This window comes from Balaenoptera borealis (assembly GCF_965194805.1).
Source record: "Balaenoptera borealis genome assembly, chromosome: 10".
NCBI lineage: Eukaryota > Metazoa > Chordata > Mammalia > Artiodactyla > Balaenopteridae > Balaenoptera > Balaenoptera borealis.
The window spans coordinates 103,574,831-103,598,901 of record NC_138874.1 but is presented as its reverse complement, the minus strand read 5'-3'; the positions used below and the strand labels follow the sequence as shown (position 1 = coordinate 103,598,901).

The 24,071-nt window shown below is 40.0% G+C and overlaps 1 long non-coding RNA gene across 1 annotated transcript; it reads left to right on the top strand.

The window, feature by feature from the left end:
• The first annotated feature begins 907 nt into the window (after positions 1-907).
• LOC309635951 lies at positions 908-23,712 on the top strand. The gene is made up of 4 exons (XR_014249119.1): positions 908-941; positions 3,282-3,338; positions 18,122-18,168; positions 20,895-23,712. It is a non-coding gene; the product is annotated as an uncharacterized lncRNA (long non-coding RNA).
• Positions 23,713-24,071: the final 359 nt, after the last annotated feature.

Below are 24,071 nucleotides of genomic sequence, written 5' to 3'. Positions count from 1 at the left end.
ATGATCTCTACTCTGGATATTATTCATCATTTGCCTCATAGGAGGCTTCTGAAAGCAGCTAAGGTAATGAGAGCTGTAGATAGCCTGGCCCCAAGAACCAGAAATGCATTCATTCAAAGGGACCCTTAGTGCAATTGGGGCAGTATTTTTAAGACACTGATAGAGCATTAATGGTCTGTGAGATTAGACAGTAAAAAAAAAAAAAAAAAATCACCTTTAGGTACTCATTAAAACATTATTGATCATATTGAAAATGTTGATATGACTTTGACCTGAAACCCCCCTCCCCGTACCACCAAAATCTAACACTCTGCTTTCTCTTGGATTCATTCTTTTCTTCTATCAGTTTCTCTTGCTGTCACACTTGCAAACACACACGTACAGTCTGATCCTGCCAATTTTTCAACTTAGCACATTTCAAACATATTGTCATAAGTAAATCCAAGGGAATAAATCCAAAGATTCTAAAGTTACTATGCTGGGCTAATACATTTTTTTTTAACTGGGAAATAAAATTTAAAAACTAAACTTTTTATCCTAAATATTCAGACTTGTTACCAAAAAAAGTTGACTGCAGCAGTCAGTTGCAAAAATTTGTCTTTTGTGAAACTAAATTCAATAAAATTATGGGCTAGGACTTCCTGTTAAGCATAGTGGACTAAGTATGTGTATTTACCTCTGCTCTTAACTCTACCAACATGGCAGAAAATGTTTTTTAATTTTTAAAGGTATGAACTCACAATGACAAAGAAAATGAGAACATAACCAACTAGTAGATGAACGATATCAATGTATTTGGAAGCGTCGATTCATTGGAAGGAGGAAAGTGAATGGAGAACTGGTACATGCCTGCAAAGATGAATTATAATAAGGAACAAGCCTGTTTCTCCTGAAGAGCCCAGGAAAGCCTCAGGGTTCAGAGGCAAGAGTTACCATGGAAGGTAAAGATGGGGCTTTAGGATGAAAACTGGGGGAATGGATGAGGGCAATATAAGGACCCACAGTACCCTTCCTCACCCTAAGCAGCTAAAACTAACCCAGACCCAACTCTGACAGGAGGTTAAATCTCTTGAGAAATTGAATCAGAGAGGTTCCATACTTGGGGCACCAGGGATAATAGAAGGAGGGAGTGAGGTACACAGCTGAAAATGGAGAGATTAAGTGAAAATCTATATATTGAATGGTATCATTTTGCTGCCTCCTTTGCCTACCTGTTCCCAGAACACCATAGCCAACTGAATAACCCCAGGCAGAAACCTGATACCTATCTGCAAAAATTGAATAGTCCAAGAGAAAAGATACTCTCATTCAGGGTCTCCCAACAAAATGGCAAACCTGCAACGACTGAAGCCAAATGATCACCCTACAATGAAGACCGCTAGTCAATAAGCCCCACTCAATAATTTTTTTCATGACTCCCTCTTAAATATAGACAGCAAAAGTTCATTAGACATAAAATACAGAAACCAAAACGGAGAAAAGGAAATTAGAGAAAACATAGTCAAAGTAATAAGGGAAGGTTTTACAACCATGAAACAAGTACTGGATACTCTTTAAAAATATAAAAGGACACTCAGAAAACAGAAAAATAAAAAACAGGACAGCCAAAATTAAAATGCAATAGAAAGTTTGGAAGGTAAAGTGTAGGAAATCATCTAGAAATTAGAATACAAGACAAAGAAGGTGTCTCCGCTTATGGAGAAGGGAAAAACTAAGAAAATTAGAAGCTTTGTTAAGATTATGTATGATTATAAATTAAGCATTTATCATATGAGTACATTTATTAATGTGATAATACATTAATGCACAACTCCTATGTAGGAGCAGAAAAAAATTGTCTAGATCAATTTATTCAACATAAGAATATTTCCCAGAACTAGACTGAGCCTCCAGATGCCTAAAACACTGAGTTTAACAAGACTCACATATTGGGGGCAGGAGGAGAGGAAGGAAGGAGACAGGCAAGTGCAATGGTATCCTCAAGTATGAGGATAAAGACATTTTCAGACACACAAACCTTCATAAATTTTGTCTCCAAAGGGACCCTTCTTTAGGAAACTCCTGGAGAATGAAACAAAGGGACAAGGGGCTGAACATAAGAGAACTGTGAAGGGATATCCTAGGATGATGAACAGCTGTGCCCCAGCAGCCAGTCCAACCTGGAAACAGAGGCTGGGGAGGGAGGTATCCAGGAAAGTAATGGATATGCGTGCTTGAAACTGTTGGAGCTTTTGGAAAAAATATTAACAATATGTGACAGATCTTGGAGTATTTGGGTAGAAAACGGAATAAGCCCACAGAGACCTAAGTAAATGAACAAAATGAAGTGATTGTTGGCTAGAAGAAAGGAAGAAAGGAAGGAAGGAAAGAAGGAAGGGAGGAAGGGAGGGAGGGAGGGAGAGAGGGAGGAAGAGAAAGAAAGAAAGGAAGGAAGGAAACCTATACAAGACTGTTCAGCAGGAAACAATAATTACATAGTCGTAATAAATGCTAACTATTTATTTAACCAAAAATATATAAAATGTCTCTATTAAAAAGATGGGGGGGGATAAAGAAGGATAGTGCTAAATCTTAAATCCTTAATAAGAAGTAATTGCAAGTCCAAAACTGATAAATCCAGAAATAGCAGTATAAGTATACTACACTGAAGAAAAGTTGAAAGCTGCTTTCTCTTAGGAGATAGGGAAGAGGAGCAGGAGATGCAGCATTTTATTATAAAGCTTTCAGTACTCTTTGATTAAAAATTACTTCTAAAATATACAGAAATAATAAATAAATAAACAAAAATATAGGTCCCTAAGAAAATAAAGAAGGTGGCATGGGGCCTAAGACTCATAGACACTCGAGTTTGATTTCTAATTCTGCCACCTATATGTTGGTTACCCTTTCATGATCCATTAACTTCTGTGATTCAGTTTTCTCACCTATAAGATGGGTATAATCAAACTACCTGTCAATGCCCATTTCAGAGCTGAGATGAGGGACCAAACAGAACAGTATATGAAAGAGCCTACTAAATGGTAAACTACTATACAAATTAATACTGTATATTAATATAGTATATACTATATTTTGTACTATAATATATTAAGATATATTAATAATACTGACATTTAATGTTCAAAAATTACTCTTAGGAACAGAATTAATTCTAATCCCATGTGATGGAAAGGATTATTGAAAGAGATTTGGTCAATACAAAAACACAAAGAATGAGGCAGAGCTATAAGAAAACTGTGTTATTTTAAAGATGAATCTAGTCCAAGATCTTCATTTTGCAGATGAGATGCTGGGGCCCAGAAAAGTGAAGTTTTATGCAAACTCACACAGTGGCAGAGGTAAGTCTAAAACCCTAGTTCTCCTGAAAAGCAGTCCAGTTTTCTTTGTTCTATACCTTAACAGTTCAGGCTAATAGGAGAAATTTTCAGGTTGGTCATCCATACCTAGCTCCAGAAAGGCCTTCCAAGGCTCAATAAAGTTAAGTGACTTGCCCAACATCCATAATAAGTTAGCGACAGCAGAGGCAAAACTAAACCAAAGGACAGACCATCAATGAATGAATCCTGTATCAAACACTTGGAACGGAGTGAAAAGTTGCCAGCAGAGCTAAAGGCAGATATTGAAAGCCCAGCTCAGAGTCTGCAACATACAGATTATCAATTAATACCAATTAACTGGCTAACTAAAATTCCTGCCTAAGTATGGAGAGAAAAGGCAGAGAGGAAATAGACATACTTTAAAAAAAAAAAAAAGGCAATTAGAATAAGCCAAGTCAGCAACAAAATTTCTCTTGAAAATGAAGGTATAAGAATTTGACTTAATGGGGACTTCCTTGGTGGTGCAGTGGTTAAGAATCTGCCTGCCAATGCAGGGGACACGGGTTCGATCCCTGGTTGGGGAAATCCCACGTGCCGCACAGCAACTAAGCCCATGAGCCACAGCTACTTAGCCCACGTGCCGCAACTACTGAAGCCCAAGCGCCTAGAGCCCATGCTCTGCAACAAGAGAAGCCACCACAACAAGAAGCCTGCGCACCACTATGAAGAGTAGCCCCGCTCGCCGCAACTAGAGAAAGCCCGCACACAGCAACGAAGACCCAACGCAGCCGAAAATAAAAATAATAATAAATTTATTTAAAAAAAAAAAAGAATTTGACCTACTGAATGGGAGAAGGAGAAACAGAGAAGGAAACCAAGGAGGAAAGGGCATGGTCCAGTGATTGACAAAAAATGTCAAGAAAGGGTGACTAAATTTAGAAATCGCCAAAGTATTCCAAGACATCTAATAAGCCTCCCTATCTTCTCCTTGTTGGGACAGTGCTGAAAGGAATTAAGGCATGGGGGAGGTAAAAATGTCAGGGACATTTTCTCTATTCCATCCCCAGGATGTCATTTGCTAGTACTTTCCTTCTTGCAAAAGGAGAACAAAACCCTTTTTTAAAAAAAATTCAGTTCTATCAATAGAAATGTACAAAATTTCAATTTGAATCAGGTAACAAAAAAGGAAATATTATACTCTTGTTTCCAGAAGTCATAATTTTTCCCCAACAGATAATTCTGATTTCTCCAGATGACTCATTAGTTATCACTGCATTATGCTGTATCACCTTACTTCCAAATAAACCAACTTTAAGAAAGGTCATACACTGAAAAAAGAATGTCATTGAACACAAAGGGACTTGTAATTTTGAGCAATAGAAAGAATTGCTTTAGTTGTGAGAAAACCCAATAACTACTACACACTCTTAAGACACTGCCCATATGTAGATAAATCAGGTAGAATTTCTATAAACCTTAGTCGAGTTGAGGTTTGCTTCATGTTCCCTCTGTTTTAAGAAAAAGTGAGTCACAGTAAGAAAAACAGGAAGTACTTAAAAAACAAAAACTCCCAAGCGAAATAAACAATTCATATGAACAATAACATATTAGCTTTTAGAAAGCTGCTTGGGGTCCTGACCTAGGAAAATATGTTTATGTTTAGTGGAAAAGAACATGAAAGAGAATTATGGACTCTCTGATCAGGAGAGACTAAGCCATCAGGGTGCAGCGAGGTTTCCTTGAACAGAGCTCAGACACAGAGAAGAACCACAAAACAGCACACATATAAAAAAAGAAAAATATCTGACAAATGATAGCCAGGCCCCACAAATCCTGATAACATGACATTCTACTTATTAAAAACATCAGTCTTGGATGACTCCAGGCACAGTAATTTTGAAAATGTACACAAGTAAATTAAAACCAGCCTTATGATTCTTCTTATTGTAAGTCCCTCACCCGTATCCCTCTGCAAAGCTGATGTGAAATTTAAAATTAAATGAAAAAAACGGTCAACATGAACATTGCTGATTTTAAGCAAAAACCCCAAGTTTTCTATTTTTAAATTTGAATGTAGTCGGAAAGTCTTTCTGCACATGAAGAGGACGTATATTTTTCTAAGAAAATTGCTTCTACAGTAAACAGAAAAAATGTTATATCCACAGCTAGGAAGCATGTGCAAGAGTTGTATTTATTAAATTATCTAAACCACTTGGTAGCAGACATTTCCGAACATGCTTTATGGCCATGTTCTTCATCACTGGACACAGTCCTTTAGTTTATGGAGGTAGCACAAGATAGTGCCAAGAGGACTAGACAAAGAGCCAGGAGACTCAAACTCTACAACTAAACAGTATGTGCCTCACTCGCTCTCAGTTCTTGCATTTGTAAAACAGCAAAAAATATTAGCCCTCCCTTAATGTTATTGGGAGAATCAAAATTCCAAATGAGATAAAATGTCAAAGTTTTTGAAAAACTGTGAAGCCCTATTTGTGCCTCCTTTTGTTCTTTCTGGGAGAACACTGCACTGGGACCCACTGGGGCCATGTGACACTAAAGAGCCACGAAGCAAGCTCAGTAATTCCTCAGCATCTTGATCCGCTGTTGCAGCAGCCCAGCACATTGCCTTATGCCGAGGTCAGATAAGCAGCCACACGTGTGGGTGACTACAGTGACCACTAGAAAGGCCCAGAGAACAAAACACACTATCCCCACACTATAGCTAAAACTTGGAACTCAAGTTCAATGCTTTTGTCTTTTAGCTTAAAGTTTTTGGGGTGCTTGCTCTATTGCAAATGCCTTCGAAGGGCTAATGTGCTTAGTTTGTACCAGTCTATAACATCTGAGTATGAATGACTTTGTACCTATTCCTGAGAATAGTTTTGATAAGGAATATAAGAAAAGTATAAAGATGTATCACCTCCCCATCTACCCCTCCCCGCTACCCAGAACACACAGCACACACGTAATGTGAACATTCTTTGACTACTACCTGGCCTGTTCGGAAGAAAATGAATCTGAGATGCCAGTAACACCCTTCAGTGATTTAGTATAATATGGTGTCAATGGAAGAAATGTTTCTATGTTTTAAAAGAAGTCCAGGGAATTCGCTGGTGGTCCAGTGGTTAGGGCTCCACACTTCCATTGCAGGGGGCACGAGTTTGATCCCTGGTCGGGGAACTAAGATCCCACAAGCTGTGTGGCGGAGACAATAATAATAATAATAATAAAAATAAAAGAAGTCCAACAAGAGAAGAGACACAAAAGAATTAAATAGTAATGGTGGGATTTTAGACAGTGGCACCTGGGTGAAAAATTTGACATGTACCTCATGGTGAGTAGCTACCTACTTTAGGTGGAGATTGGACCAGCAGTAGGATTTTGGCATCTCTGACTACACAATGAATGAATTTAAAGAAAGAATCAGAGTAAGAGGCTAAGTATTCACTTGGAAACACCCTCCGCAAACTCGATTCTGGTAGGAATCATCAGCAAAAATCCTGACTATTTTTAACGGCTAGGAGGATGCTTAAGGAAATGTCAATCTCTAAGATTACCCCAAGTCTCCTCTGCATAAATAATAACATCATTGCCGACAGATTCTTGGCTCAACTGATCTTCTTTTAAACATGCAGACTAGTCAAAACGAAATACTTATTAGAGAAAGACTGGAAGGGATGAAACTGGAAATGATCACTCAAAATAAGAAAAAAATCAACCTCATTAATAAGAAAAAAATATGGGCATTCTGAGCTAGCCAGACACCAAAAATATGTAGGAATAAACAGCAAAGCAATACTGTGTTGGTATGATGCCTTTAAGTGTGCAATAACTCAAGGGAAACCACTGAAAAAGCTAGTGCCAGCACCCCAGCACATGCTCGGAAGGCTTGTAGATGCCCGACAGTCCCAGTGGGTGGACAATATTACATCAGGTGGAACATTTCCTCTGGCTTATGATCAGTGTATGCCCTAAAGCCTCAGGACTTGCTGGTGCTCATTATTTTTATTCTAACTGTGGCTGCAAACAGTACCCTCATTCACATGAACGCTTGATCTTTCTAAATCATCCCAAACTACCTGCAGCAATTATCCCATGATTAAATTCCTAAAGTTAATTGTTAAATTAAAAATAGGCTCTTTTATTAGTTTAAAATTTTTCTGCTTTTTCATTTTATCAAGTGTCCTTTCAGTTCTTAATTATTAGAAAATATAAATAAAAGTGTTCAATTATCCTTCTCTTTAACATTTATCATTTTATAGCTCTTATCAGAGTTCTACCATTTTTCCCCCAGCTAAAAAGTCCTAGCCATTCATCTCTGGGTTCTGTCTTGCTATACGTGCTGTAATTATTTTAGCTGACCTTGTCTAATTTATTTCTTATCTACCTCAGTCATTTTTGAGATAAAGAAGAGAAACTGAAACAGGCCATTCAAAATTAGGGTGTGCATTTTGTAAAATGAACATAAATTTATTACAATATTTTCTATAACCCTTTTTAACCAGAATAGCTTCTTATTACTTATCTGACTACCACTACTTTTTTTTTTTTTTTTTGCGTTGGGTCTTCGTTGCTGCGTGCGGGCTTTCTAGCAGGGCTACTCTTCGTAGCGGTACACGTGCTTCTCATTGTGGTGGCTTCTCTTGTTGTGGAGCACGGGCTCTAGGCGCCCGGGCTTCAGTAGTTGCAGCACGCGGGCTCAGTAGGTGTGGCTCGCAGGCTCTGGAGCGCAGTCTCAGTAGTTGTGGCGCACGGGCTTAGTTGCTCCCCAGCACGTGGGATCTTCCCAGACCGGGGCTTGAACCCATGTCCCCTGCATTGGTAGGCAGATTCTTAACCACTGCACCACCAGGGAATTCCTTACCACTACTCTTTAAAATGTATTCTTTGAACTATTCTTGATGATGTCTGCATGCTTCTCCAACAGGGTTAGAACAAATTCAATACCCATGAGGATATTATTTAAATTATTCCTTTCTGAGATGTATTAGAATCAAAGAATCTCAAGTTAATTTCCATCTTTGGTGTGATCATCTACTTAGTTAAGTAAAATGTCTAGGTACTTCTAGATTTCCATGATTGTGGGTTTTGAGTAATCCACTATTCCTTTCCCATCTGCAGATAATTATGATTAGAGATAAGCCCTCAACTTCTTTTGAGGAAAACTGTCCTTCCCATATCCTCCACTGATAAAGCCTACTTAGGCAGCCATGTTTTGTACACATGATTCTGCTCTCCTTAAATACTGATAATTAGCACAGACGCATGCGCCAACCTGGGGGCAGCCAATCTTTAGGCTCACCAGCAGTTTTACAAGGTAACTTGACACAAAAGCGCTAATCAAACAGAAATGAACTGGATCAATCAAATTCTCACATTTGAGAATTTGAATTAGGAAATATAGAAAGAATTAAGTAATTAAGAGCAGCAACTAAGGTTGAAAATTTGTGCAGAAAAAGGCAGAGAGACCTTTGGGTAGAGGAGGGGCAAAAAGGATGTAACTCAAGGTATGAGAAGGTAGAAATTATGAGAAAGAAGAAATTATAGATAAGTAGCAACTCTGACATAGAGAAATGATAAAGTAGACGATAAGGAGATAAAAATCTCTATTAGTAATTAGACAAAGAATCAGACACGTGGAGAGTTGTTGAATCGTGTTGCTAGCTAAGCAGTAGAGCGATGAGCCATGAATTCCTGCTGCTGAGGATTCTAGAGCTGCCTTGGATTCAAAATGGCCACTGAGTTCCCATCTCCATGGCTCCCATTCATGGATTTTCATGAGATTCTACCTTGTATACATATTTATCCAATAACTCCATTACTTGAGCTGGCTTGAGTGAGTTTCTTAACCTAGAAATCCCAAGAGCCTAACTATGAGTATCACTCTGATCCAAATTTTAGCTCAAGTCACCTTCCATTACAAGTACTTTTTCCAGTTTATGTCACCTGTCCTTGCCTTGTGCTCCCACTCTGAACTCCCACGATGTCTTCTACATAGCTCTGCGATAACATCTACATCATTTCATGTTATATGGTCTCCTTTTCTAGCCAATGAGCCTACAGGAGGAAGAGACTGCATTGTTCCAGTGCTGGAAAATAGTTGGTACTTGATTAATAGCTGTAAAACTAAGTGAATAAATGAATGACTCTATAATCTATACTTTAATATTTATTCTCTCCTCCAGATTATTAATAAATATATTAAACTTAGAAGTGAGCATTGAAAACATAAACAATCCAATTAAAAAGTGGGCAAAAACTTGAATAGATAGTTCATAAATGAGAGTGTCCAAATGGCCAATAAATATATGAAAAAATGCCTAACATCAATAGTGCTCAGTGAAATGCAAATTAAAACCACAATAAGAAACCACAACACAATGATCAAAATAGCTAAAATTAAAAAGACCAATGACATCAAACATTTCCAAGGATGTGGAGCAACCAGAATTTCATACATTGCTGATGAGAGTGTAAGGTGATACAACAGTAGTTTAAATACCTACCTACTTACGTGCATACATACGTATACACACACATACATTTATTAATCATGATATACTCGTGTCATGGAACATTATAAAGCAATAAAAAAAAAGAACTACAGATATATGAAACACCATGGCTGACTCTCACAGATACGATATTGAGCAAAAGAAGCCAGGCACAGCCAACTACATAAGGTATTATTCCTTTTAAATAAAGTTAAAGAATGGGCAAAACTGATGCGTATATATACAGACATCAAAATCACTGTAACCTCAGGGTGGAGATTACCAAGTGCTGAAAATATTCTATGACTTGGTCTGAGTGGGGGTTACACAGAAGCATACAAATATCAAAGTTCATTGAGCTATATATATTTAATATTTGAGCACTAAACTGTATGTATGTTATAACTCAATAAAAGGAGAAAAGTGAGCCCTGGGAAGCTGAAAATATACTCTTTGCTAGAAATGTACTCTTTGCTGGTATGTTTTGTAGATTTACTACATATATTAGTATGTAAACCTTATGGAGTATGTTTTGCTCAACAGCATGAATCCTTATAGCCAATAGCATGGTGTATTGGAAAGATTTGGGATTAGAAGACCTGTGTTCCCCTAGGTACATAAACAGACCAAGTTAATGAATCTGAGCTTCAATTTTCTCCACTCTTACTTCCCTGCTCTAATGGGAGAAGATAACAAACAAGTAAGATAAACAGAGTGCTAACAAGAAAAAGAAGTCAAGAAAGGACAACGGAGAGGGCAGGAGCAGGAGGGAATCGTGATTTTAAATAGAGTCGTCAGGGAAGTGCCCACCGATAAAGTGACATTTGAGCAGGGGTGACTGAAGCAGACAGTTAGAAGAAGAGGGTCCCAGATGAAAAAACAGCAAATGACAACACCCTGAGGCAGGACTGCGTGTGGCATGTTTGAGAAGGCCAGAGTCCCTGGAGCAGATTGAGTTGAGAGACAGCACAGCAGGAGATGAGATCAGAAGGGTGGAGGGTGTGGGCAGATGATGACATAGGGTCTTATAGACCAAATGTAGGGACTTTGACTTTCATGAGAAGCCGTTGGGAGGTTTTTAATAAACCTGTAACATGACCTGGTTTAGGATTTTAAAGTTTTTTAGGCAGCCATTCAACCTGCATCATGAAGATTATACTGTAGGGGGCACAAGGATGGAAGAAGGAAGGTAAATTGAGACTATTACAGTAATCCAGGTAAGAGATAATGGAACAAAATGATGACAGCAGAGGTGGAGAAATGTGGCCAAATTCTGGATATGTTTTGAAGTTAGAGGCTTCACAATATGCTAACGGATGGAAGGCGGGGCTCGAGAAAGAGAGGAGTCAAGAGTAACTCCAAGGTTTTTGAGCAACCCTGGAAGGATGGAATTTCTATTTACTGAGATGAGGAAAACTGTGGGAAAGGCAGGTTTGGGAGGAAAGAGTAGAACTTCACTTCTGGACCTGACAAGTTTGAGATGCCTATCAGATATCCAAGTGAAGATTATTGAACAGGCAGCTGGATACTAGAGGCTGGAGTTTAGGAGAATTATCAGGAATGAAGATATACATTTGAGAACTATAAGTATAGAGATATAGTATATATCCATTATTAAATACATATACAGTATAGTATATAGTATAGTATTTACATTTAAAGTTTTTTAAAAGATGACACTGAACGAGATCACCCAAGAGTGAAAATAAATGGAGAAGTGGTCCAAAGATTATAGAAAATAATACGTGTAGAATATGAACACAGTAAGTGTAGACTCCTGGGGATTCGACACACTTCCCGACTCCCTTTTAAAACATCAGGAATTGTAATCTGATTGGTCAGATTCCAGGACACTGATGGATTATTTATGCTAGTGTTCAGGATCACTGTGTGTATAAAAAAACTGCATATGTGGATGTGGCAGTCTTTTTTTTTTTTTTTTTTCCTGCTTCATCTGCTCAAGTAGCTAGAGCAACAGGAAGATGGCCTCCTTCCTCCCCACAAGAAGAAGAGGTCATCATCTCCCTCTCCTCTCTGACCAAGTGTGCTTGGATTCTCTCATTTTTTTATCTCAGTGGAGTGGCTGTAAGATTTAGATTTGGGCTTAGGAGGAAAGAGAGATTTCCTTCTGTACTTCCCATGCCACCCCCTTGGGTCTTGTCTCTAAGCCCTGTAATCCAGTCCATTTTACCAGCAAGTTCTGCACTGATGCGTGGGGCACAAACCCCGATAATAACAAAGTGGCGCTCTGATCTTCTACTGTCCATTAGTCCTTGTACATGTATCTATCGCACCTCAGGAACTTCAAGGCAGAGGGGTGGCTGTAGGTTAAGGTAGGATTTTAGCATTCCCGGATCCCAGGCCATAATGTCATCAAACTAGTGTTAACCCCTATCTATCAGTAGGCACTTAATATGTATTCATTCTTTTCCTTTAACATTCCAATAATTCCTATTACATAGACACTGAACTAGAAATAAAAGGGAAAGCTTGTTAGTAAATAGAAGACTTACTATTCCTTTAGTCCTTCATTCTTAGAGCAGCCCCATTTCCAACTTGCCTCCAGGGTCAGACACCAGAGACAAGAGGGAAGGAGCGGAGTGATGGGCACAAGTGAAAAAATTATAGGAAAAATAGGGAGGTGAATAGATACAGGTCTGCCAGCTTGTCTGATAAGTACTTCTCGTTACTGATACATACCAATGTGACAAAATCTAGAAAAAGAGGTGCAAGAATCAGGGAGGAGGGTGTGAGGAAGGCTCTGAGGCACTCTTCTAGGAAAAGTCTCCCATCAAGGGCCATGATGCTGTGAGCACTGGCGGGGAGCAGAGGGGGGGCCGGCCACTTCCAGGCTGCAACTCCCAGGACAGGTATCTTGCCACCTTCTAAGGTTGTCTCACCAAACATTGGACTGTCTTAATTCTGTGCAAGCAGAATACATCGAGTCCTCACCATGGTGCCCAGCACTGGTGCAGAGCTGTCTGGGCCATTTTCAGACCTGGTTCAATTTTCTATTGTTCTGTAAAGTCACTGAGTCTATGTTTTCATCCTCAATGGGCTACCAGAAAGCAAAACAGTTTAATATGATTTATAAACATGTCCTGTACGTGGAGCCACTCCAATGACCTTTCATTCACGGAATACACTCATCATTTATGTAGCCCCCCTGCCTTGATCCATCTTCTAGGCCTGAATTTCCCTGCCATGGACTCAGCCCTGCCCCCGAATGCTAGACAGAAAGTGCTTGAGCAGCTTCATCCTCGGCCTGGGAAGGTTACATAAGTTCATTTAAAAAGCAGTGTCCCGGGCTTCCCTGGTGGCGCAGTGGTTGAGAATCCGCCTGCCAATGCAGGGGACACGGGTTCGAGCCCTGGTCTGGGAAGATCCCACATGCCGCGGAGCAACTGGGCCCGTGAGCCACAACTACTGAGCCTGCGTGTCTGGAGCCTGTGCTCCGCAACAAGAGAGGCCGTGACAGTGAGAGGCCCACACACAGCGATGAAGAGTGGCCCCCGCTTGCCACAACTAGAGAAAGCCCTCGCACAGAAACAAAGACCCAACACAGCCATAAATAAATTAATTAATTAATTAAAAAAAAAAAATAGCAGTGTCCCAGCAGTGATCTTTGGGTTCTGGCATTTAGGTGGGCTTAAGTGCCACCTATCTTGTCCTGCTGAGATAAGACCTAACCAGACTTAGCCAGCTCATCCTGAGTTGTGGTCACCTGATACATGGGATAACTTCAATGTCCAGTTGGCTCACAGAACATTTGTATTTCACATTCAGTGCCAAGGTCATGTACAGCTGAGCTTGCTGAGACCCTACCTACCTCTCAACCTGAAATCCCACAAATTCCAACATCTTGGGAATGTTCCACCAATGTAACTACCTAGGATCTGTGGCAAAGATTTTTCTGTCAAAGAAAATTGACCTGTTTGCTCTTGAGCCTAGATTTAAATGTCTATCCCAGGCAGCTTTCTGAGTGCTCCCTCCATCTGTGCCTCTGTATACTAACTCTAACTCTTCGTGATAACAGGTTTTAGTCCTCCAAAGGGCTCCTAGTCTCATCTTTACTATTGATGACAATAATAATAAATAATAATAATTTAAGACTGTGTTTGTCTATTTTTCCTGTTTTAAAAGACAAATAAAAATCTGCTATATGCCGAGAATAAGAAATAATGAAGGGGCTTCCCTGGTGGCGCAGTGGTTAAGAATCCGCCTGCCAATGCAGGGGACACGAGCCCTGGTCCACAAAGCCCTGGTCCGCGAAGATCCCACATGCCGCGGAGCAACTGAGCCCGTGCGCCACAACTACTGAAGCCCGCACGCCTAGAGCCCGTGCTCCACAACAAGAGAAGCCACTGCAATGAGAAGCCCGCACACCGCAACGAAGAGTAGCCCCCACTCGCCGCAACTAGAGAAAGCCCGCACACAGCAGCAAAGACCCAACTCAGCCAAAAATAAATAAGTAAATTTGTAAAAGAAAAAAAAAAACTTAAAAAAAAAAAAAGCAACACACACACACACACACAAAGAAATAATGAAGATATGATCGGGCAATCCCACTCCTGGGCTCATATCTGGAGAAAATGATAATTCAAAAAGATACGTGCACCCCAATGTTCATTGCAGCACTATTAACAATAGCCAAGACATAGAAAGAGCCTAAATGTTCATCGACAGAAGAGCATTTAGAAGAAGATGTGGTACATATATACAATGGAACACTACTCAGCCATAAAAAGAATGAAATTACGCCATTTGCAGCAACATTGATAGACCTAGAGATTATCCTACTAAGTGAAGTAAGTCAAAAAGAGAAAGACAAATGTCATTGATAGCACTCATGTGTGGAATCTAAAATATGACACAAATGAACCTGTCTATTAAACAGAAACAGACTCACAGACATAGAGAACAGTCTTGTGGTTGCCAAGGGTGCGGGGGATTGGGAAAGGATGGATTAGGAGTTTGGGATTAGCAGATGCAAACTGGTATATATAGAATGGATAAACAACAAGGTCCTACTGTATAGCACAGGGAACTATATTCAATATCCTGTGATAAACCATAATGGAAAAGAATATGAAAAAAATGTATATGTATGTATAACTGAATCACTTTGCTGTACAGTAGAAATTAACATGACATTGTAAATCAACTATCCTTCAATAAAATAAATTTAAAGAAAAAAAGAATAATGAAGAAAAATTTTCCTTCTTTATGAAAAAAATGTGAATGTTTTCAATGTCGGCCAAAATGTCAATATATTAATCTTAGATTTAGGGGGCTGGATGGGGATGGTTCCTTGTCTTTTCTCTAAAAAAAGAAAAAAGCGATTTACTTGTGAAATATGGATTTTAACTCATATTCATTAATTTTTAAAAAATAAAAATTTAGCATGTAAACTCCTATATGACCAACAGTTATCTTGCAATTAGAAAGAACATTTCAATCATTTAAACTTAGAATTTTGCACAGATGAGAATTCAGTCATTCCAGGGTCCTTTTAAATAAATTCTATTTAGATTTCTATCATCTGATGCCATAGTTAAGAATATTTTTGACAAAAATTCCCAGAATAAGTAGCATTCTTTAAATGCAACTAAAGATCATGTATTTGAAGAGCGTTAATAGACACAGTGTACTTACCAGATAGTCTTTAATTTTGCTACTTGCTGTCAGCTCTTTGCTTGTTGATCAAACCCGTGGTGAAGGGCATTAGACATAATTTAGAAAGAATGTTTAAGAGTGCCCAGCTGATTGATGGTCCATTTTGGCTTCAGTATCTAAGATCTTTGCTTCTTTGTCAACACAGAGAATATTTTCCAGCCATGGTAGGAGCTGTGTCAGGACTTATCTAAAAGTAACATGTTAGATCAAATTCAACAAAGAATAAGAACCTTTTGTTTTGCTAAAAATAAAGGTAACCAAAAATAAATAAATAAATAAATAGAAATAAAGGTAACCAGAACTGTTCCAATAAATTTTATAAAAATCTCCAGATGTAAACTTGACTTCAGACTACATTTGATTTGTTTTGCTTGTTTTACTGCGGAAACAAATTTCCCCTGGCAATCAGAGTTGATACTTTCTTAAATTATTTTTTTCTTAATTTTTCCTATGAAGGGAAAACTATTTAAATTGACATTTATCACAAGACAGAATAAGAATCATTTCAGTTCTAAAATTTTGGAAGAAACATTTCCCATCTGTTTCAATAACCCAACCGGCTAATTACATTGCCAAGAATAATTTGTCACAAACAGAAAGACCATTCTTTGGAGGAAAATGCTTACTGCTTTATCTTATATTACATACTGATTGATGAGTAATTTATAGAAAACGCATGATGCTAACTTATGCCATGAATTTATTTCATGAATTAGACTCCAAAAAGAATCTCAGAATGCTGGTTAATAATTTACATTGCTTTAAAAACAGGGGATGGAGTCTCTTGGTTAGATCAAATTATATCAGAGAAGTTGCATATATATTAGCCAATTCTGCTTTTAAAGTGTAGCCCACTGGAGTGTGAATGGATTGACCTAACAAGGAGGAGACAAAATGCCAGCAGTATGTCTGCAATTCGATCACCACTCTCTGTGATCTCAGTAGTGAAGTATGGGCACTGATGCTAGACTGGGTTTGGATCCCAGCTTGAGCGCTCACTTGCTTGGCAAATTATTTAAATTTTTGGTGCTTTGGATTCCTCACCTGTAAAATGAGTGTATTAATAATAATAGTAAGTATCTCATAGAGTTGTTGAAAATTAAATTGGCTGACACATTTTAACGTCAATGAATATTAGTTACTCATATTAATAACAGTATTACTATTATTACTGTTATTGTTAATATTGTTTTTATATTCCCCTGGGTGTTAACAGTTCTCTGGTCTTCCAAATCTCCATGAAAAGCAAACTCTCCCTGGGAAGGGCCACCCCTTGAGCTTTAATTATCAGTGTGGTTCTCAACTCTGGCTGAACATTAGAATCACCTAGAAAGTAGCGGGAGGTGGGGGAGGGAGGGAGGGGAAGCAACGCCCAGGATCCACAGGAAGAGATTCTAAATTAAAAGGTCTTGGGGGGCTTCCCTGGTGGCGCAGTGGTTGAGAATCCGCCTGCCCATGCAGGGGACACGGGTTCGAGCCCTGGTCTGGGAAGATCCCACATGCCGCGGAGCAACTAGGCCCGTGAGCCACAACTACTGAGCCTGTGCGTCTGGAGCCTGTGCTCCATAACAGGAGAGGCCGCGACAGTGAAAGGCCCGCGCACCGCGATGAAGAGTGGCCCCCACTTGCCACAACTAGAGAGAGCCCTCGCACAGAAACGAAGACCCAACACAGCCAAAAAATAAATTAATTAATTAATTAAAAAAAAAAAAAAAAAGAAGGTCTTGGGTAGGGCCCAGACACCCATTTTTTAAAAAATTTCCCCAGGAGTTTGCTGATGTACAGTCAGAGTTGAGAACCACTGACAGCTGGATCTTAGCAAGGACAGCTGAATGCGAGCAGGGCGAAAACCTTAGGAACAAGCACACTAGCACCAGAAAGGCAGATAGAAACAAAGCGCTGAAGTCCAGGAGAGTAAGTGAAATTGCTGGGAGGACCTCTCTTTGCGGAGGAAGAGCCATGCTGATGTGCTCGCATCTCAGAGCTCATTCTAGCATAATCATTTCTTGATGTGGCCCTAAGGTTAGGCTTGACAACCAAGGCTCCTGGTGACCTCTGCCTTTTCCTCTGGTTCCAACCAAGCATCTTACTGTTACCTTTTGGCGCCCCCATTTAAAGAGCACCAGAACCCTTCTTTGGGTATTCAATTTGTAAACTCCAACAAAGAGCCTCATTTCTTTAGTGATAAGTGAAATTTCAGACAGATGGAGTATAGTTACCATGATGAATGGTTTCAGCTCAAGGGACTCTTAACCACTAAATAGATGTGCTTGTTCTTTTGAAGGAATGAGAGACTCCAAACCTTGAAGGATGAACTAGGTTATTGTTCTTATTTTGTAATAGCTTCAATAGCTCACTTTACTCTTAACTAAAAAGAGAGGCAGGAGGGGAGGATGATAAGCATTAATATCCACATTCAAAGAGTCAGAGAAATGGGCCACGTGGAAGAAGCAGAAAAAAGTCTTACATTTCTGAAGTTTTACAAATCTGAAATTCTGAGTGATCCTATCCTTTCATTTCTGTCTTCACTCCACACATTCATTATAGGAAAATTTCAAAAAGTAGTGCAAAGCACAAAAAGGATGTTAAAAATCACTCATAATTCCAATACTTTTTTCTTTCCTTTATTTTTAGAATATAAAGTCAAGAGTGAAAGTCTGCCCTCCTCCATTTCTCCAAAGGTAAACACTTCCCCAAATGTTTTATATTTACGTGTTTCATAAAGACATCTTAGCATTCTTATGTTTCAGTCATGTGATAAGGGAATTATCTCACTTAATCCCCACAATAACCCTCAAAGGTAGTTACTATTGCTATCTCCTTCCCCCAACCTCCATTTTAGGGGTGAGGAAACAGAGCTTTAGAGAAGTTACCTTTACACATATTCATCTCTCATTTATTCATTCACTCAACAAATATTTATTGTGTCCCTACTATGTGCCAAGTACTATGCCTAGACATAAGGGGTATAAGAGTGAATGAGCTAGACATGCCCATCATCCAGCTCCTACCTCCTCTACTGCTCTCATCCAAGCCTAAACCACCATCATCTCTCACCTAGAATGCTGTAATAGCTCCTAACTTGTCTTCCCACCTCCACTCTTGCTCCCCAGCCATCTACTCTAGACAAAAGGAAACCTCAGGTTCAGAACTGTAAATGTTTACGCTTCACGTCTGATATAAAAAGTACAGAATTAGGCCTCAATAGTTGACTTTGCAATGAAGTTAAAAACATTGTTTAATGATATGGGGCAGGAACAGGAAATTAAATTTAATGCCCAAGAACTGAGTGAAGTGTTACAATGATAGTACAGATTGTTCTGAGAACTTTCTATTTAAATGACATGACACTGTGCAAGGGATACAGATTGAATCATAGTTTACTTCCAATATTTTGAGATGAGCCAAGGCTAATGAGCATATAAATTAGGTTTAGGTCCATCAGCTCTGAAGTCTTTTAGCTCTGATACCTTTCTTTTACTGTTTTCTTTTTTATAGAGGATTTTCAGTTGCTGATTGTAATAAAAAATACATTTAAGAAATATACTGTAAATAGGCAGCACAAGACAAATTGGATATTCTGCTCTTCTGCCAAATTTTTATTAGTTCTAGAAACCGGATGAACGTATGTAAAAAGAAACTGTTCCAATAAGAAGCACCACCCATACCGTACTATCAAAGCACAGTAGTTCTTCTCATTTTTCTCTGTATCTGTCTAGTCTCTGTCTATAGGCTCACTCTTAAAAAATACATAATTTCTCTTTAAAGAAGAATTGGGTCACACACAGAGTTGAGCTAAGTTGCTGCCACATTCTTTCTAGAAACCCCTCTAAATAGAAACTACTTGATATGCTGAAATCACAGCATTGTAGGGCTGGAAGGGACCTTAAAGATTATCTGGTTCAACTTTTGCATCTCAGCAGTAGCTGCATTGTCAGAATGGTCAGCCTTAGTAGTTAGTTATAACAGTTGCTGCCATTCATTTGTCAGGAATATGTGCTAGATACTCCCTATGTATTAATTCTAATTTTCCTGGCAATTCTGCAAAGAAGAAGTGACTACAAATGACCTGGGTTTAAGTCCTATAACATGGGGACAACAATAGCACCAACTTCCTAGGTTTATAGAAAGGATTAATTGAAGTGACATGTGTAAGTCACTCAGCATCGTGCCTAGCTATTTTTATTATCATTAACCATTTTTTCAGTTGAAGAAACTGAGGCTCAGAAAGGTTAAAAAACTTGGTCACAGGGCTTCTCTGGTGGCGCAGTGGTTAAGAATCCGCCTATGCAGGGGACATGGGTTCGAGCCCTGGTCCGGGAAGATCCCACATGCCAGGGAGCAACTAAGTTTGTGTGCCACAACTACTGAGCCTGCGCTCTGGAGCCCGCGAGCCACAACTACTGAGCCCGTGCACTACAACTACTGAAGCGCGTGCACCTGGAGCCTGTGCTCTGCAACAAGAGAAGCCACCGCAATGAGACGCCCACGCATTGCAACAAAGAGTAGCCCCCGCTCACCGCAACTAGAGAAAGCCCACGCGCAGCAACGAAGACCCAATGCAGCCAAAAATAAATAAATTAAATAAATTAAAAAAAAAAAAAAAACAACTTGGTCACATAAGTTGTGTGCTTCAATTTCTCATACAGTCACCTGAGCTAGTGCCTAGGGCAAAGTTTCACAAGTATGTCCAGTGGACCACAAGCTTTAAAATCACCTAGGGTACATGATAAAAATTGAGTGGCCTTGGCCCTTCCCAAACAGACACTCAATCAGACACTCTGGAAGTCGAGAACAGGAACATCCATTTTAGAAGCTTTGTAGGTGCTTCTGTGCACTAAAATTAAGAACCACTGGTGCTCAGCTTTCCAAACTCACTAGCCGAGGGCTCTAGTCCAAGTTTCCCCCTCTGTGAAATGAGAATAACATTACTGCCCCTCAAACTAGTTGGGTAGATGAAACTAGCATATTCTTTAGGAAAGTGCTTTGTAAACTGTACAAATGTGATGGTTTCTCTTCATCTCAGTCAGGCCCTTGCCAAATAGGAAAGGACAGTGTCCAACATCTCCAAATTAACAGCACCATCGCGGACACAGCTCATGTTGGGCCCAATCAGATAGCCAATGAAATTGTACTTCATTTGTTTTTCTCTCATTATTTAACCTTTGCTCTAAACCTATAAACACTGTTCTAAAGACTGGATGTCATTCCCTTCTATCCCCCATTGCCATGGTCTTCCCAGACAAAATTGGACATTGCTACAATGGCTGTTAAATACTGTTCTTCACTATGTTCTTTCCTTGCCTGTTTCATGTGTCTGTTGGCAATGAGAAAGTCTACAGTTTGCTTTGTACTCCATGTTTTATATACTGAGCTATTAAAGTGTGTCTGACATTTTCTTTTCCAGGTATATGATTATGAGTTAAATCAACACATATTCAAACCAGCCCACTTGACTAATCTCCCTGTTAATAGAGTCACTTTTAGGGAAGGGAATATGAGCAGTATGCCAAGAAAAGAGAAAAAGCCCAGAAGCCACAAGAGTGAGGAATGACATGTGAGCTGTGGGAAGGACAGGACGAACGTAGCAGTAGGATGTGCCCCAATAAGAAACAGCATGAGTTGTCTTCTTCCTACTCTCCCACGAAGCTAGCCTCTCCATGGAAACTCCTCACAAAGAGAATGGAAACATTTTAGCTGGAAGAATGTGGATTTTCATCTGCCTAAAAGAAAATGTTTAGGTCACCTCGGCTCTGGATATCTGCTTTCCTAGAACCAAGTACTATAAACTCCGTGGAGATCTGTTGTTTTCTGTTTGACTAGTTCCTACTTTGCTCTGTTCTTGTGAGTCTTGTGGAACTACCAATGCTGGTTGAATTCCCCGACTCAAAGGCCAGGGTTGGACACGTATACCAGGCCGAGTCAATAAATGTTCTTCCCTGGGGTTCTTTTCAAAATTTGAAGCCGGAAGGAAAGAAGCCTTGCATTTTTGGTCACAAAGCTGGAAAGATATATTGTTGGTTGTCATCACCATCATGGATAAAAGTCTGTTTGCAGAAAGAGAGAAGAAAGCCTTGCAGAATTCAAGAGAACTGGGAGTGAGAGGGGACACCTGCTTCCTGGTCCCTGCAGTTTCCCTTCTGAGAAGTTCTCTATGGCTTAAACTAGTCTGAATTAGCTGTCACTTGGAACCAAAGGGTTCTCACTAGACACTGCTGTGTCCTGCCCAGGTCTCTCCTGTCTCCTCACACTGTACCTAGATACACAACATTCCTCATTTCCAGACTCCAAATCTGCAGTAAGTCATCTCTACCTGTTTCTAATCTTTGACAAACCATCCTTTTGGGAAACAGCATGAAAAGGCTAGTAAACTAATCCTCTTGGGGCAGCTCATGACTAATCCTGGCTTAATGTGTTACTTTTCCCAGGTTACGGCGCATCTTAATACTACTGTCGCTAATGATAATAATAGTAACTGCAACAACAGCCATAGCTACTATCTATTGAGTGGCAGGTACTGTGCGAAGCACATATATGTATTAACTCATTTAATACTTACAACAACCCTGATATTATCTCTCTTAGGAGATGTGAGGGGGTGGCAGGGGAGAGAGAGGAGCCTTTTAACCCAAAGGAATAATCCCCAGCAGTGTAATTTCAGGGACTGTAGCTAGGGTTATCTGCCTAACCATCCTTAAACCTATGTCACCACCCATATTCTACAGCTTCCATGGATAACTGGTCAGGGGTACAGGGGCCGGGCTGGGCAGGGAACCCCATCTTTTTCTTTTGATTTGGAGACTTGATGGCTAAGAGAGGCCAAAGTTCTGCATTTGCCAGCAGAAAGGAAGGCCATGTACTGTCTGTTTAAAGCAGGCAGGGTGCAGGCTGGAAGCCAAGGAACCCTGGCCAAAGAGACCAGGGCAAGAGAATATTTATTATCAACTATCACCCACAAAGTGAACACATGATTGAATAACTCCCCAGAGGAAAGGGATCAATGACATTGGGAATGTGGTTCAGAAAGATGAGCTGGAGTTTTCTAGCCAAGCCCCCTGCAAGATTGAATCTTGCCAAGTTTAGGAACAGGACAAGCTCTACCCCAAAGTTTCTTCTCCCCTAGTTGCTTCTCTCCCTCCCTCTCTCCTTCCCTCCCTCTCTCCCTCCTTCCCTACCTGAGACAGAAAGGCAATTTGTCTTTCCTTTCTTTAATAGATTTTTAGTCAGCCTCTACCACATACTAAGACAAGATTCCTGCCTCTGGGGAAGTTATAATTCACAGGAAAACCAGGCAAGAAAGCTAGCAATAACAATAGAGTATGAAGTGTGTGGTGATAGAGTATAAAGAACATTAGGTTTAAGAGCCAAATAGATTTAGCTCAGAATCATTACTCTGCCTCCTACTGATATGATCTTGGGCAAGTTATTTAACTGTATGTGCCTGCATTTCTTCATTTGTAAAAAGAAGATAATAATCATGTCTATTGGATAGGGTTGTTGGAATGATTAAATGAGATATACAATCCATGTGCGACACTTGGAGTGGTATCTGGCAAATACTTAGTATTCAATAAATTTTTCTGCTACTTCTCTACAAGTGTTTGTCCTGAAGAGGCAAGCTGGTAAAGCAGCACTTCGTTGTTTCTGATTTCATTCAAGAAACATTAAGAGCCTACCAAGGGAACGGTATCCTGGTAGATAATTTAGGAAAAAAATCAAACAATTTAAGACTCAGTCCCTATCATCAAACAATTTGCAGACTAACAAAGGAACAGGATAGATGCATAGGAAACTGTGTGTATCTAAGTGCTAAGAAGTGTGATTCGAATAATAAATGTCCTTGGGGAAATAGAGTGGTCAGAAAATGTTTCATGGAAGAGGTGGGCCTGGAACTGGGCTTTGAAAGAGGATAAGATGTGGTCAGCAGAAAGAAGGTATCCAGGGTGGAGAAACGGCTTGAGTAAGTACTATTCTGGGGATGAGGTAGAACAACCTGACTAGCGTTTGCTTCCTATTGGGGATCAGTAGATCAGAAGGTTGGAAAGGTCCCATAGGTCCTGTGTACCAGGCTGGGGAGTGAAACTTCATCCTGAATTCAATGGGTAGCCATGAAGGTTTGTATATTGGAGAAAGGCACAATTTGAGTGCAGGTTTAGGAATGTGAATTGCTCCATGCAAGCAGGGTACATTGCTGGGGATCAGCTTCAAGGGGGTGGAGGAGGGGAGACTAACCTGGTAACTATCCTTGTACATACCTGCGGCAGCGAGGAGGAAAAGGAAGCTGACTATAACATCTATTTTTAAACTGGTTTTCTAAAAATTGTGAAAAAGGGCTTCCCTGGTGGCGCAGTGGTTGAGAATCTGCCTGCCAATGCAGGGATCACGGGTTCGAGCCCCGGTCTGGGAAGATCCCACATGCCGCGGAGCAACTGGGCCCCGTGAGCCACAACTACTGAGCCTGCGCGTCTGGAGCCTGTGCTCCGCAACAAGAGAGGCCGCGATAGCGAGAGGCCCGCGCACCGCGATGAAGAGTGGCCCCCGCTCGCCGCAACTAGAGAAAGCCCTCGCACAGAAGCGAAGACCC